We start from the raw sequence: 12,168 nt of genomic DNA, 5'->3' as shown, positions 1-12,168 counted from the left end.
AATATCCATCTAAGTGCCATACACTGCCTACTCGATAGTCACCTGGGTACAATACATTGCCTGCACTCAAAGTTTATGTGAGACAGGGACCACTCCAACGACTCCTCCCTGTGCAATTCCCTGGCCGCTCTAGCAATAGTTCTAAGATTTACAACAAGGCTAACTTCACTATAATTCCAAGTGTCATGTTCTGTCTACCCTCTGGATCCTTTTGAGTTCAATCCATAGGCTAACAGATGAGTGTATAGTGTTGTGCAACATCGAGCTTGGATCGAATGGTAGTTGTATAAATGTGGTAGGCTTTTACAGAAGCACAGTAATGGCTGTGCTCACTGCCCATTCCACTTTACCCGAGTTGTAGCTCCAGGATGTTCTGCACGGCATCCATTGGTGAACAGGGGCATACAAGGGATGGGAGCTGCCCTTTGCCTTGTGGCCCTTAACCGGCTACCTGGACAAGGCTTCCCTGGAATTCACTGCTAAGAGCAGCTTCCTGGAAAGGATAGACCACTCTGGTAGGGTTGGACAGGAGTGGGGCGGGGAGAAGTGCTGTGGGAGGAAGGGAGGGAGGGGTCTCAGAGTGCAAATGGCGCTGTAGAGGGAGATAAGTAGGTGCAATAAATAAATAAATATGGACAGCCAAGAGGCCAACTAACACATCTTGACACAGAAGTCCAGCACTGAAACAACACATTGGCACAACGGAACGTACACCCTGTGAAGACGCGTGCGTAACCCTTACTTGGTTAAATGAGCGTTCTGTGGTCCCTACATATGTAAATGGGACTACGGTAACCTGTAAGTAGGAAAAAATTAAAATCAATTTTTTTAATCCGCCCATATTTGAAAATCAAAATCATAGACCCTTAGATTCCTGTCTACGGTGCAGGCACACCTCACAGCACCCATAAGTACTAACAACTCTGACCTCACCTGCAAATGTACATGCCAAATGAACATTTACTAGAGAGGAATCTGAAAAAAATAATGCAGCGATTACAACTTACTATTACCATCTCTAATTTATTTCCATACTGGTAAATATAAATATTTTTATTTTGCCCATTAAAAACAACTGCACAAATTTGTTCAGTTTAATTATTAGAATTTTATCTATTCAGGGCAAAAGCAGGGCTCGCACATTTTGTTATTAAAACCTTGGCTATAAGTGTGGGGACTTAAGTCTTGTGAGATGCGGTCTCAGACGTAGCCCCGCAAGACTTCACCAGAAGCTTGGGCAAACAGAGAGCGTGCTGGGTGAAGCCAGACAGGGCACGGGCAGCGGCAGTGCAGCAAGTGGCAGCACACCGGTACTCCTCCTGGCTAAGAGGCCCAGCAGGTCTCAGCACCTGCATTACAGCTAAGAATCAGAGAGTATATAATGAACAATTGGGACAGTGATGCAACTGTCCTATGTAAATAGTTAGTGCATAACTTTAAACCAGTAACCTTCTGTGTAAAGTCATATGTTAAGGCACAAGGAGATCAAATGCTTTGTCAAGGATCATGCACTTTAAGTGGTGAAGCTGGGATTTGAGACCCGCCTGCAACTTAAGCACTTGACTGCATTTCTTCTCAGGTCTGCTAGGTGTTAGTATGTGTTTAATAATACTCTTTTATTTAAAACAAAAATGACTTGAGCAGCACATAAATACACAGCACCTGGACAAATATAACAGAAATGGGTTTAGCAAAAATAGTATAATTCTAGCTTTATCCCCCCTGTGTTTGGGCCCCATACAGTGATCTATTCTGACAACATTCAAATGCTTATGGGTGAAACGATAGGGGGATTCCAAGCACCCCCACCCTCACAGTAGTATCTGTAGCCGGGTCCCATTATGCCTTTGGGCGTTCTGCCTCCCGCGGTCTACTTGTTCACTGTTAAATGTCAGTGCGATTTTGCCTGCCACAAGGTCTGTAGCATCTGGTTTCATTATGACCACTGCACTGAGCGCTTCCCGTTTCTAAATGCACGCATGCAGCAAATACAGTTCACGAGTATTTACAGCAGTACCATATCATGGAACGTGACGAGACAAGAGGATGTGTTGCCTCGAAGCTCAGTGGGAACTAAACACTGACCGAGTTGCGGCAGGACTTGCGCTGCATTGGCTGTAAATGTGAGTCACATGATGTGGATACGTTACTAGGTGCACTCTTCTTATGGGAAGTAGTTTCTACTGGGTTTGCATGTTTGAAGCAGACCCTTCTGAAATGAATCATTCCATCTGAAGGGGTTGAAAGAATAAAACTGAAGGACAAGCACCCCAGGTGTCGAGGTATGGCACGGATTGTATATGGCATGTAAGAGGTACGGGAAAGGATGAAGCAAGGGTCAAAGTACCACATCAGGGATAAGTGGGGTCGAATTCACAAAACATTCCCGTGGCCCTTTTCAGACTGAGTTTCAGCTGGGCAGCGCTCGGTTCCATACCATGCCATTAACGCTTCCCTTCTCCATTAATGTCTTTGGTACTCATGGGGTTCATGGAAAGTTACAGAAGACGTTGCCAATAGTAAACCAAAAGACAAATAACTTGTGGTGTGTGTATGGTTGTTATTATATATACCCTTAATGGATGGTGGATGGTTGTATTAAAGGAATGTAAACGGACAAATGCAAAAATAATGTATGGAACAATAATCTCAAGTCAAAAAGGAAGATCTTCCTGGAATCATTCTTGAGTCATAAGGTGACCCCATCTTAGAGTCATCCATGGCTAGTTCAGGGAGATCATCCGAAACCATCCTTAAGTATGTGAATAGGCTGAAATATTCAAATGAGATGACTCTAGAGTTACCACAGAAACTACTCCAAGAGGAGTTCCGATTACTTCCAGTGATGATCTTGTATTACTCCAGGATGACCCCCATGACAACTTCAGGGATGGTGTGGATTACTCCAGGATAACCCTGTGAGAACTTTAGGATGGGTTTGAAATTGTGAATGATTATTGCAGACAACTTCAGGAGGATGTTGCTTTCAAACGATTTAGGAAAAGGGGTTTTGATTCCTTGAGTGTAAGATGGGTGGTATTACTATAGGGTTAGACTTATGGATGCTGTACTGTAAAACATGAAATTTGCAGCTGTTACTTGCCATTTTTGCTAGAGCACTCAAAATGTAATTAAGGTTTGCTGATTTAGTATATACAACCACAAATCCACTCCACAATGTCTCGAACCAACCTCTAAACTCTCTCATTTCATATCTCACCTTTAGCTAACATGGCATCACACCCAATAAACTCCCACAATTACAAATCACTGCACTAAAATAAACACTTTCAGTGACCTAAACAGAATCCGTTAAAGGTCTACCTGCATGACAAGACTGCCGATCACTTCACCCAATATCACTATGAGCAGCTAGCAATTAGTTCAACCATTCACCACACCCAAGAAAACATTAGCTGACCCCCAACAGAAATCCAATAGCACAAAAACATGCACCATTTAAAAGTTGGCACCAACCTACAAATTCACCAGATCCACTATAATAGTTCTACACACTTTCTTCTTGAGTTTCACAGAGCAGCATGCGAGCTACAATTACAATCGTAGAATAGTAGCAATGGCTGACGTGGCAACCAAACTCGGTTGTTGGGATGTTCCAAATCCATTGTTTTTAAAAAAAAACATAATCTGAAAGATTGCACAGGTGTGTGGTAACATGTAGGTGTCACTTCCTGGTCCAAACAGGCATGACTGTCATACTGTAACAAGAACACACTGTTAAGAAGACATGGTGATAGAGTTGAGCTTGTCAAATTAGATCTGCCCGACAAAACATTCATAACAGACAATTGATGGGTTACTTTATAGTCCAATATTTTGCAGTTGTTGCACAGCTACATCTCTGGGAACTGCAACATTACACAGACATCTGCCGATTTAATGCTGTGTCTATCAATTGTCCAGGTGAAGCAAGAGGAAGGTTCTGAGGAAGGAATGTAGGAGGAATGAAGAACACTAGCCATCCCTGCCAAAAAGGTTTTCCAGCTTTTGTGAACAGCCATTAATACATTTTGGAATAGTCAGTTTTCACCCATCAGCTTTTACAATATAATTCTCTAGTTTTTTTCACTGCATCTTCTTTTTCCTGATTCAACCAGTAGCTGCCTTTTCTCCTCAACCTTTCTTTTTAAAGCCTCAATTATAGCTTTTCGTTATTTCATCAAATGGTTCCTGTTTCTTAATACTGTTTCTTGGCTGCGGGTATGAAAAAGGCAAGTTAAAACTTCATAATGAGACTACCAATACAATAAACATTTTGCCTGAGCTATACACTGGGGTGACTCCCCTTAAGCGTGACCCTATCCGCCCCCTTGGAGTTTTGCTTATTCTTGCTCTCCTTGGCGATTTCCCTCCCTCCCCATGCAGCTATCCACAACTCACTGTAGCTGCACACATAAAAGTGTGTATGGGTACATATCCTTGAGAGTGCGCCGTGACCACTATAATTTATAAATAGTGGCGAGCTGCATCACCAATTCAACAAGGTCTACGCATAAAGACAGTGACTGAATAGGACAGAGAACCGATGGGTATTTGCGAATCACGCTCTACCTTGGACATCCTAGATTAGTTGCCCAACCTGCGGACTACATTTTCAGGATTGAATCTAAGGTAAAAAAATCCAAGAAAACCAAAAAAATATCAAAAAAGACAGACAGTTTAGGAATTTAGATTTGGGGAACCAATCCAAGATGTCCAAGCACCACTAAAGAGTTTTAGCACAACCAACCAGCCATTGACAGGTCTCTTGGGACTCAACCCTTTAATCATCAAGTACTATCAGAAATTTGTTTCAAGATATTTTCACAATCAATTTTCAAACCTGGTCACCATACCAAGTGTTCAATTTCAAGGCCTTGAAGACGGCTAAGGTTAAAACATGTGTCGGCTGACTTTATGGGAATAAATTTGCCTACAGATTAATACCCTTATGATATTGTTTTACTTTCATTCTAAAAGACTGTATAGCTAACTTTAAGGAGGTAGAGTGCGATTCGCCAATAGCAATCCATTCTCTGTCCTAGCTGCACACATACTCTGACCTGGACTACGGTCCCCAAGGGCATTCAACCCATAGCGCTTTGCCAATAACATAAGAGAAATCAGTAGACCATCTATAGTTACTCCAGAGGTAAGAGATGCTGTAAATGAGGTGGGCATTGTCTAGCATTCATCTGTATATGTGAAAAAAGGGAACAACTCCACATAGGGATGTCAGATGTACCCTCCTCCCCCAAACATCAAACAGATGAACAAAAAAAAAATGCATTGCTTACCTAACTAGAAAAGCATGCTTCCTTGAAATCCTTTTTTTCACGTATTTCTCTTCTACTTTCATCGATACCCTCTATCAGCAATTTCCAAATAACTTCACCAGGAATTGCAAAGGCTCAAATTCCCCATCCTTTCAAATGCACAGAGAATTGTCAAAGAGTGCCATGATGATTTGAGTTATTGTCTAAAAGAAGAAATACAATATGTAAATTTAGTATGTTCCAAGTATTTGTGAACCAGGTCTGTACCCAAAAACATTAATTTATAGTGGGCTTGCTATGGATGTTCCTGCCTGATGTGTCCCGATTTATGAGTGAAGTGTCTCTTGGTCCTTGGTTAACTTCCTCCAAGACTTCCACCCATTGTGGCTTTAACTAGTTGCATCCGTTTGCAAATTTAAAGGTGTGAGTTCTGGAGAGGCAATACTTTAACTGCAGAGCTCTTGTACCTAAAATGCTGCAGTCATTTTGTGTGTGTCCTTTAAAAAACAAACACATGTTTCAGTTTCCTAAATGTAATTACCAACCATAGAGCCCCACCTTGCAGACAGCAACATGTACAGGAAATAGGAGGGTATGCAGTGACAGAACCCATGACCAAAGTGATCTTTACGGGGGAACAAAATATAAATATTACACCTTAGCAGGAAGGCCTTTGCTAATATGAGCCAGGCACTATCCTCCAGAAGGGTCAGAAGTCCCCACCCACCCGATAAGCATTGCTAACGTGCAATAAATTATGCTCTACAGCTGAACTAGTGCAGCGCTCATAGCAGTGGAAAAATCCTGCAAAAAAGTAAACCAAGCCATGGGTAAACTTTGCAGAGGCATGGTTTCTCACACATGCACCACGGCTGGATACATGTAGATAACCTATTGCACCCATCTGAGGAAGGCATGGACTATTTGTGTGGAACATAGTGTGGGCATTGGAGCAGCAACAGCATTAAAGCCAGAGAGGGGCAGAAAGTAGGAGCATTTATCCCCTACTTGACAACGGTTTGAAAACAATCAGCCTGAACCGTATAACAGTCATTGTGTGGAACTGGGAAGGAGTATCCCCACCCATGAAAAGGGGGCGTCTGTATGCTGAACAGCTAGGGCGTTTTACCGCCCCTGCCACCAATTCTTATATTTTCTATTAAAAAGCTACAAAACCATTATATTAAAAAAAGACAGTCACAAGGGGGCACGGATGGGGTGGTGTTCGAAGGCCCCCCAGTTTGAGGCCTTCAAACTGGGGGGCCCAAAGGATGCTAGTTGGTGGGGGGCTTGAAGGATTATGCTGACTTTTTAATAGAAAATATAAGAATTGGTGGCAGGGGCAGAAATCATTTTACTCAAGGGGGGGACTCAGCATAAAAAGGCTTGGAGACCACTGTCTTAAGGGAATAAAGTGACCTCCACTTTCAAAGAGCAAAGCAATTCATAGTACTCCTTTCACGCCCAGGTCAGAAAACTCCCGCTACCGAGCCAGTCCCGGATCACAAGGCTGCTGAAAAATCCAGACAAGCAAGAAAATAGCTCATCATCATCATCAACTAACAAGAATGAACTGGTCCCATCATTAGATACAAAGAAAAACCATAAAAAGCATTCACACCAGATCATCATAAACAATGATCAAAAAATATATTTTCAGAATTAATGACAGGGATCACTATCCGTAGCAAGCATTCAATAAAGTTTACAAACTATCTTCAATTAACTGCTGAGGTCAAGTGGTTGGAAAAAAACTAAGAAAACGCATTGAAGGGGCAATAAAATCCCTCCTGGAACCTCGTCAACCCATATAGAGAATGTGACATAAGTATAACTAGATTAAAATTAACAAGGGGGGGATTCCTGGGAGTCCCTCTGCCAGACATTAGTCCTGGTTACAAGAGACTTACCCAGAGTCTTTAGCTCACTATCTTTCACAGAGAAGAAATATCCCAAACATATCAGTCTTTCTTATCCTGCCCTGGGGCAAACAGCACCGAAATGCTAGGCAATTCTCCTCTGAACAAGAGTACCAACAGCATCCCCAGACACGTGTTTCGGTCTGGTTGGACTTCATCAGTAGGGAGGAGCTGTGCCTCTCTAAGAGTAGTGAGCAAGTAGCTGCGCCATAGGGAACCAAGCTGCACCTCACTGAGAAGGCCAAACAAGGCCAAAGCATGTCTGGGGTTGCTTGTGTTTCCGTGCAGAGGGGACCTGGCCTAGCAGTTCGGGCTGGGCTGCCACCATTGGCGGCAGTACCAGACTGATGGCTGGACCCCTTTTGCAATGGAGCAGACGGGCTAAAAAACAGTGGTGTGGAAGGGTGCCCAGAGCAATGCCAGTGGTACAGAACTTTCCACCCATCACTTTTGTGGTCACAGTTTGTCTCACTATGTGAGAGAGGGTATGCCCAGACGTGGGTCCCTTGCTAACAGCGCCATAGGGAACCAAGCTGCATCTCACTGAGGAGGCCCAACAAGGCTGAAAAATGTCTGGGGTTGCTTGCGTTTCCGTGCAGAGGGGACCTGGCCTAGCAGTTCGGGCTGGGCTGCCACCATTGGTGGCAGTACCAGACTGATGGCTGGACCCCTTTTGCAATGGCGCAGACGGGCTCAAAAACGGTGGTGTGGAAGGTTGCCCAGAGCAACGCCAGTGGTACAGATTAATTCAAAACTTTCTACCCATCACTTTTGTGGTCATAAGTATAACTAACATGCAGTAATCCAGAGTCCCTGAAACTTACATTTGTATATATTAAATCATGTAGCGATTTCCCCAAAGTGTTGAACAAACTAAACGTAGATGGAGTAGAGCATGAGTCATGAGGGGAATTAGAACACGGTCCCCTGTGCATAAAGGCTGGCACAACTAGCCCTACTGTGAACCGAAAAGGCAATGGAAAACTGGAGTGAACAAGCCATCTATGTGCCCTTTAAAATAAATGGCGTAAAAAGCTCTGCCTCGCGGGTATAGCATCCGTAACTTCCAGCAGTGAAAAAATAATATTCAAAAGCATTACAATATAAAATGAGTCTTTGACTGCCAGACAGTTCGCTTTTTATGGGGGGGCAGCTTTACAGAACCTCTTTAGGGGTGCTTTGACCTTGGAACTTCACATAGTACCTGCCCTGTCCACTTTTCACGTTAAAAACATGTCAATCTTCCTCAGCTTGAAACAGGGGACGGGGGGGGGGGGGGGGGTGGAAACTCTCCTTTTTAGATGAGGTCCCAAATATGCAGCCCGCACTCCAACCGTCCAGGAACGTTCACACCAAGATATGTGACGTATGATGAGCAAATAAACCAGCAGAGAGCCTCGGTGGGGCTCTGTCCAGTGCCTATCCGAAGAACGATGCCTATTGAAGTACCCGTACTGAGGAAACCATGGACAGTAAGGTACCCATTGAGAAAGCCATATGAACAAATGAGACGGACCGAAGATCGCCCGAGTACAGTCCCTGAAGAAACCAAAAAGGTCCAAAGGGAAGACAAATGGTGATGTCACAAGAACCTAAACCTGAATCACATGTAGAAGAAATGACGACCCGAGAATGACAGACGAAATGCCATGAACAAGGATATCGTGAATTTAAGAGTGTGAAGGCGATGTCAAATGAAAGACCCTTAAGCTGTAAGCATGGCAAAGATATTTGACCAGTTTACACCTGTACATAGGCTCGAAACGCAAGAAAGCTAAGAAAATCGTGCAGCTTGCGATGCGTGTATATATCTACCTCAAATAAAACACTTTATATGAAGTATACTTCCACTTTGCACAAAAGCAGAATCAACAAAAATCACTAAGACCATTCCAGAAAGGTTTCACATTCAACGGAATCAGGAGCCGAGCGGCAGAAACAAAACTCAGCAGAGGCAACTCGTGCCTAGGGAACCAAGGTCGTATCCATCAAAATGAACGAGCAGTAGCTACAATCAACTGAAGCAAGGACCAGAATATATTGCTTTGAAGGGGCAAGATAAGAAGGCAAAGGTAGGTGGTGGGTGAACATAAAATTAAATACACAAATTGTTGAGGAAAAGGCAAATCCATGGTGTCTGAATCACGTGACCAGCCGAACGAACAGAGCAAGACCCCCCCACACCTACGCATGGCTTTGAGCCAAGAGAAGATATCTAGGCAGAAGATACAGTCTCGAGGCCAACCACAGCGAAATAATTGACACAACTTCTAAAGTGATGATTGATTGATTGAAGGAAGGCCGGGTGAACTGAGGGGCACCCTGCACTTGGTTGACCATTCTGCGTGCTGCTAAGCAAAGTGAAAAAGCATGCATGGGGTTGGTGCCAACCCAATCACAGTGGACAAAGTAATCTAGAGTCCTATAGTTAGTAGAACCAATGGGACGTCGTACTTCAGTGATGTCTGCAGTAGTCATTTTTTGAAGGAAGGGCTTAGATGCCCACCTGACAGTGTTTTCCCAATCCAGTACCTATAGTAAAGTTACCTTTTCCTAACCAATAGAATTGCATGTCAACTTTTGTCAAGGATGATGAGTTTTTAGTATAAATGTTAGGATTTTTATGAAGTTCATTGGAGCTGAAGCGAGAAGGAAGATTGCACCATTACCGATATTCATGACTCCCCGTTTTTTGTACTTGTCATTAAACGGACTCCCTTTGCCAAACCGTTGAGTTGTCCTTATTGATTGGTGTTGGAGTATTAAATCTGCACCCCCATCCATCTCACAGGTGCTGCTATCTGGTCTTAAAGTGCTTCTGGGCAAGCCCCGACTCTATGGGCCGGTTGGGGGAAGCAGAGATTGATAGTTATCGATTAGACAAAGACACCCATTGACCAGCGACAAAGTAACTCTAGGTCCTCTGCAATATTCTTTGCCATTCGGCTGAGTAGACCGTGAAGATACCCATAAACAGTGGTAGAGTAAAAATAAAATCTGCAGAACGAGGTCTGAAGGGACCCGTGTTCCCCACATAACCCTTTCCCACTCCTACGGGCAGCTGAGTGGGAGAACAGCCGGAGAAGGTGGTGACGAAGGCAGTGATCCCGAGAATCCAGAGAGGAAACATGCGAACGGTGAGTGAAAAAGACTAATGCTTTGGCAAAAGTGCATGCCTTAGAACAAGTGAGGGAAAAGGTAACAGAGGGAGGCAGGAAGAAACTAAATATAGTCAGAAGTAGAGAAGAATGTGTTATATATATATATATATTAAATTACACTGCCAGGGTAGTGGCCATGTAGTTATGGTTAAGTTGATAATCCAATAGGAAGAGCACTTTTTGGGCAGCTTATAAATCGCTCTCCCTGGACGAATCCTCACCAAACTTGCATTCTGATTTTTTTCGCAAAGTTTGGTGAGGTTAGGTCCAGGGGGGGGGGGGCAAAGTTATAGGGGGGTCCAAAAATTTCTTTTTTCCCCATAGACTGAATGGGAAAAAAAAATATAAAAAATAAAAAAAATAAAAATTTGCTCACTCCTACAGCCCAAACCGCTGGACGGATTTTCACCAAATTTGTGGCAGGAGCAGCGGCTTGGTCCCGAAAGCATGCTTTTGTAAATCTGGTGAAAATCCGTCCAGTAGTTTTTTAAAAAAACTGACCAAAGGGTTGGTCACAAAAAATGTGTGATATCTATGTCTGGTCCGCGGACACACTTCCCTGTTCGGTCTGCGGACAGTGTCCTGATTGGCTAACCGGCTTGCGTCATGTTTGCGGACATGCAACGTGTTCGCTGATTGGATGGTGAGGAGCGTGAAGCGCGTCAGATTTTTGGAAACGCCCGCCATCTTGGATTCACGGACAGCGGCCGATGTCCACGGACATCACGGTAAAAACATGAAAAAACACAGCATTCCACTTATCAAATAATCTCTGGGGAGGTGTGGGGTGATAAGGATGGGATGGGATATGGCTGCAAGAAGCAAAAAAAAAATAAAAAAAATAAATAAAACGCGTTTTTGGCACGTAAGTCCGTGAACAGTTCGGATGTTTGCGAACAGTCCCGTGAAAGTTCCAACACCTTAGCATTTTAGCATTACAGGGTTGGTGAAATGCAGTTCTTGGATGGCTTATAACTGGCGGCACTTAATGTAACTGCATGTATATTCCTGGGCTAATTCTGAGCGAGTATGCAAAGTTTGGTGGAATTCTGTCATGAGAGGGCAAAATTAGAGGGGAGGGGGGGAGGTCCCAAAATATTGTAAAGGCTTATAAATGTGGTGCCATTTGACAAATCTACACAAAGGTTTGCTAAAAGATTATAGATCTAGACGTTTTCGTAAAGTCTGAATGGATTTTGTCAAGTGGGTGCTAGGTTATATGACGATTGTATGTGCATACATTTGACACTTTTGAAAAAATAAAACATGGGTGGATTTCCAGCAAACTTGCGTAAGGGGCATTGGCAAGGACCTACAAGCATGTGCTAGTGTTTTATTATTTGACAAGTGTCATAATGTAGCTACAAAAAATAGTGGTATACCTTTAGTGACTGAGGGGTAGCCTGTGGCCATGGGCAGTGGCCAGATTGTCCGGGTCATGGAATAAGGTCATGATCCGGACAATCTGGCTACTGGCCACGACCACAAGGGACAAAACATAGGATTAAAGTGGCCACGTCCACCTGGGACTAGACTGGCTTTGTGGTAAAGTTATTTGAAATTAGGATAGATTTGAAAGGGAAGAAAAATGTGCTTGTGGTAATATGGTCATAATGTTCTCTTTTTGCCTTCTGCAGGCTGCTATGGAAAGCTAAGAGGGGTCCTGTATGGAACCCTCACCTTCCCTTTCCATGGGGGCCCATCCTGGAAAAGGATTTTCCTGCCTACACCGGGACGCCGCAGGCATCCCGTGTTGGAAGAAAAATACTATTTTATAGCACCCCGGGTTCCCACTTTGGGAACCTAGGGTGC

At 43.6% G+C, this 12,168-nt stretch overlaps 1 long non-coding RNA gene across 4 annotated transcripts in view; it reads right to left on the bottom strand.

The window, feature by feature from the left end:
- Positions 1-1,003: 1,003 nt before the first annotated feature.
- The window catches only part of LOC138570005 (uncharacterized), a 61,895-nt gene continuing 50,730 nt past the window's right edge, over positions 1,004-12,168 (bottom strand). For all 4 annotated transcript variants that reach the window (XR_011303373.1, XR_011303374.1, XR_011303371.1 and 1 more), the window contains exons 4-5: positions 5,298-5,479; positions 1,004-4,215 (exon numbers count right to left, since the gene is read on the bottom strand). This is a non-coding gene — a long non-coding RNA (uncharacterized lncRNA). The remainder of the gene's footprint in view (positions 4,216-5,297; positions 5,480-12,168) is intronic.

Source organism: Ambystoma mexicanum, chromosome 2q (genome assembly GCF_040938575.1).
Source record: "Ambystoma mexicanum isolate Mex_15411 chromosome 2q, UKY_AmexF1_1, whole genome shotgun sequence".
NCBI classification, from domain to species: Eukaryota; Metazoa; Chordata; class Amphibia; order Caudata; family Ambystomatidae; genus Ambystoma; species Ambystoma mexicanum.
Note: the sequence above shows the minus strand (reverse complement) of the source record. Positions and strands in the feature narration are given on the sequence as shown.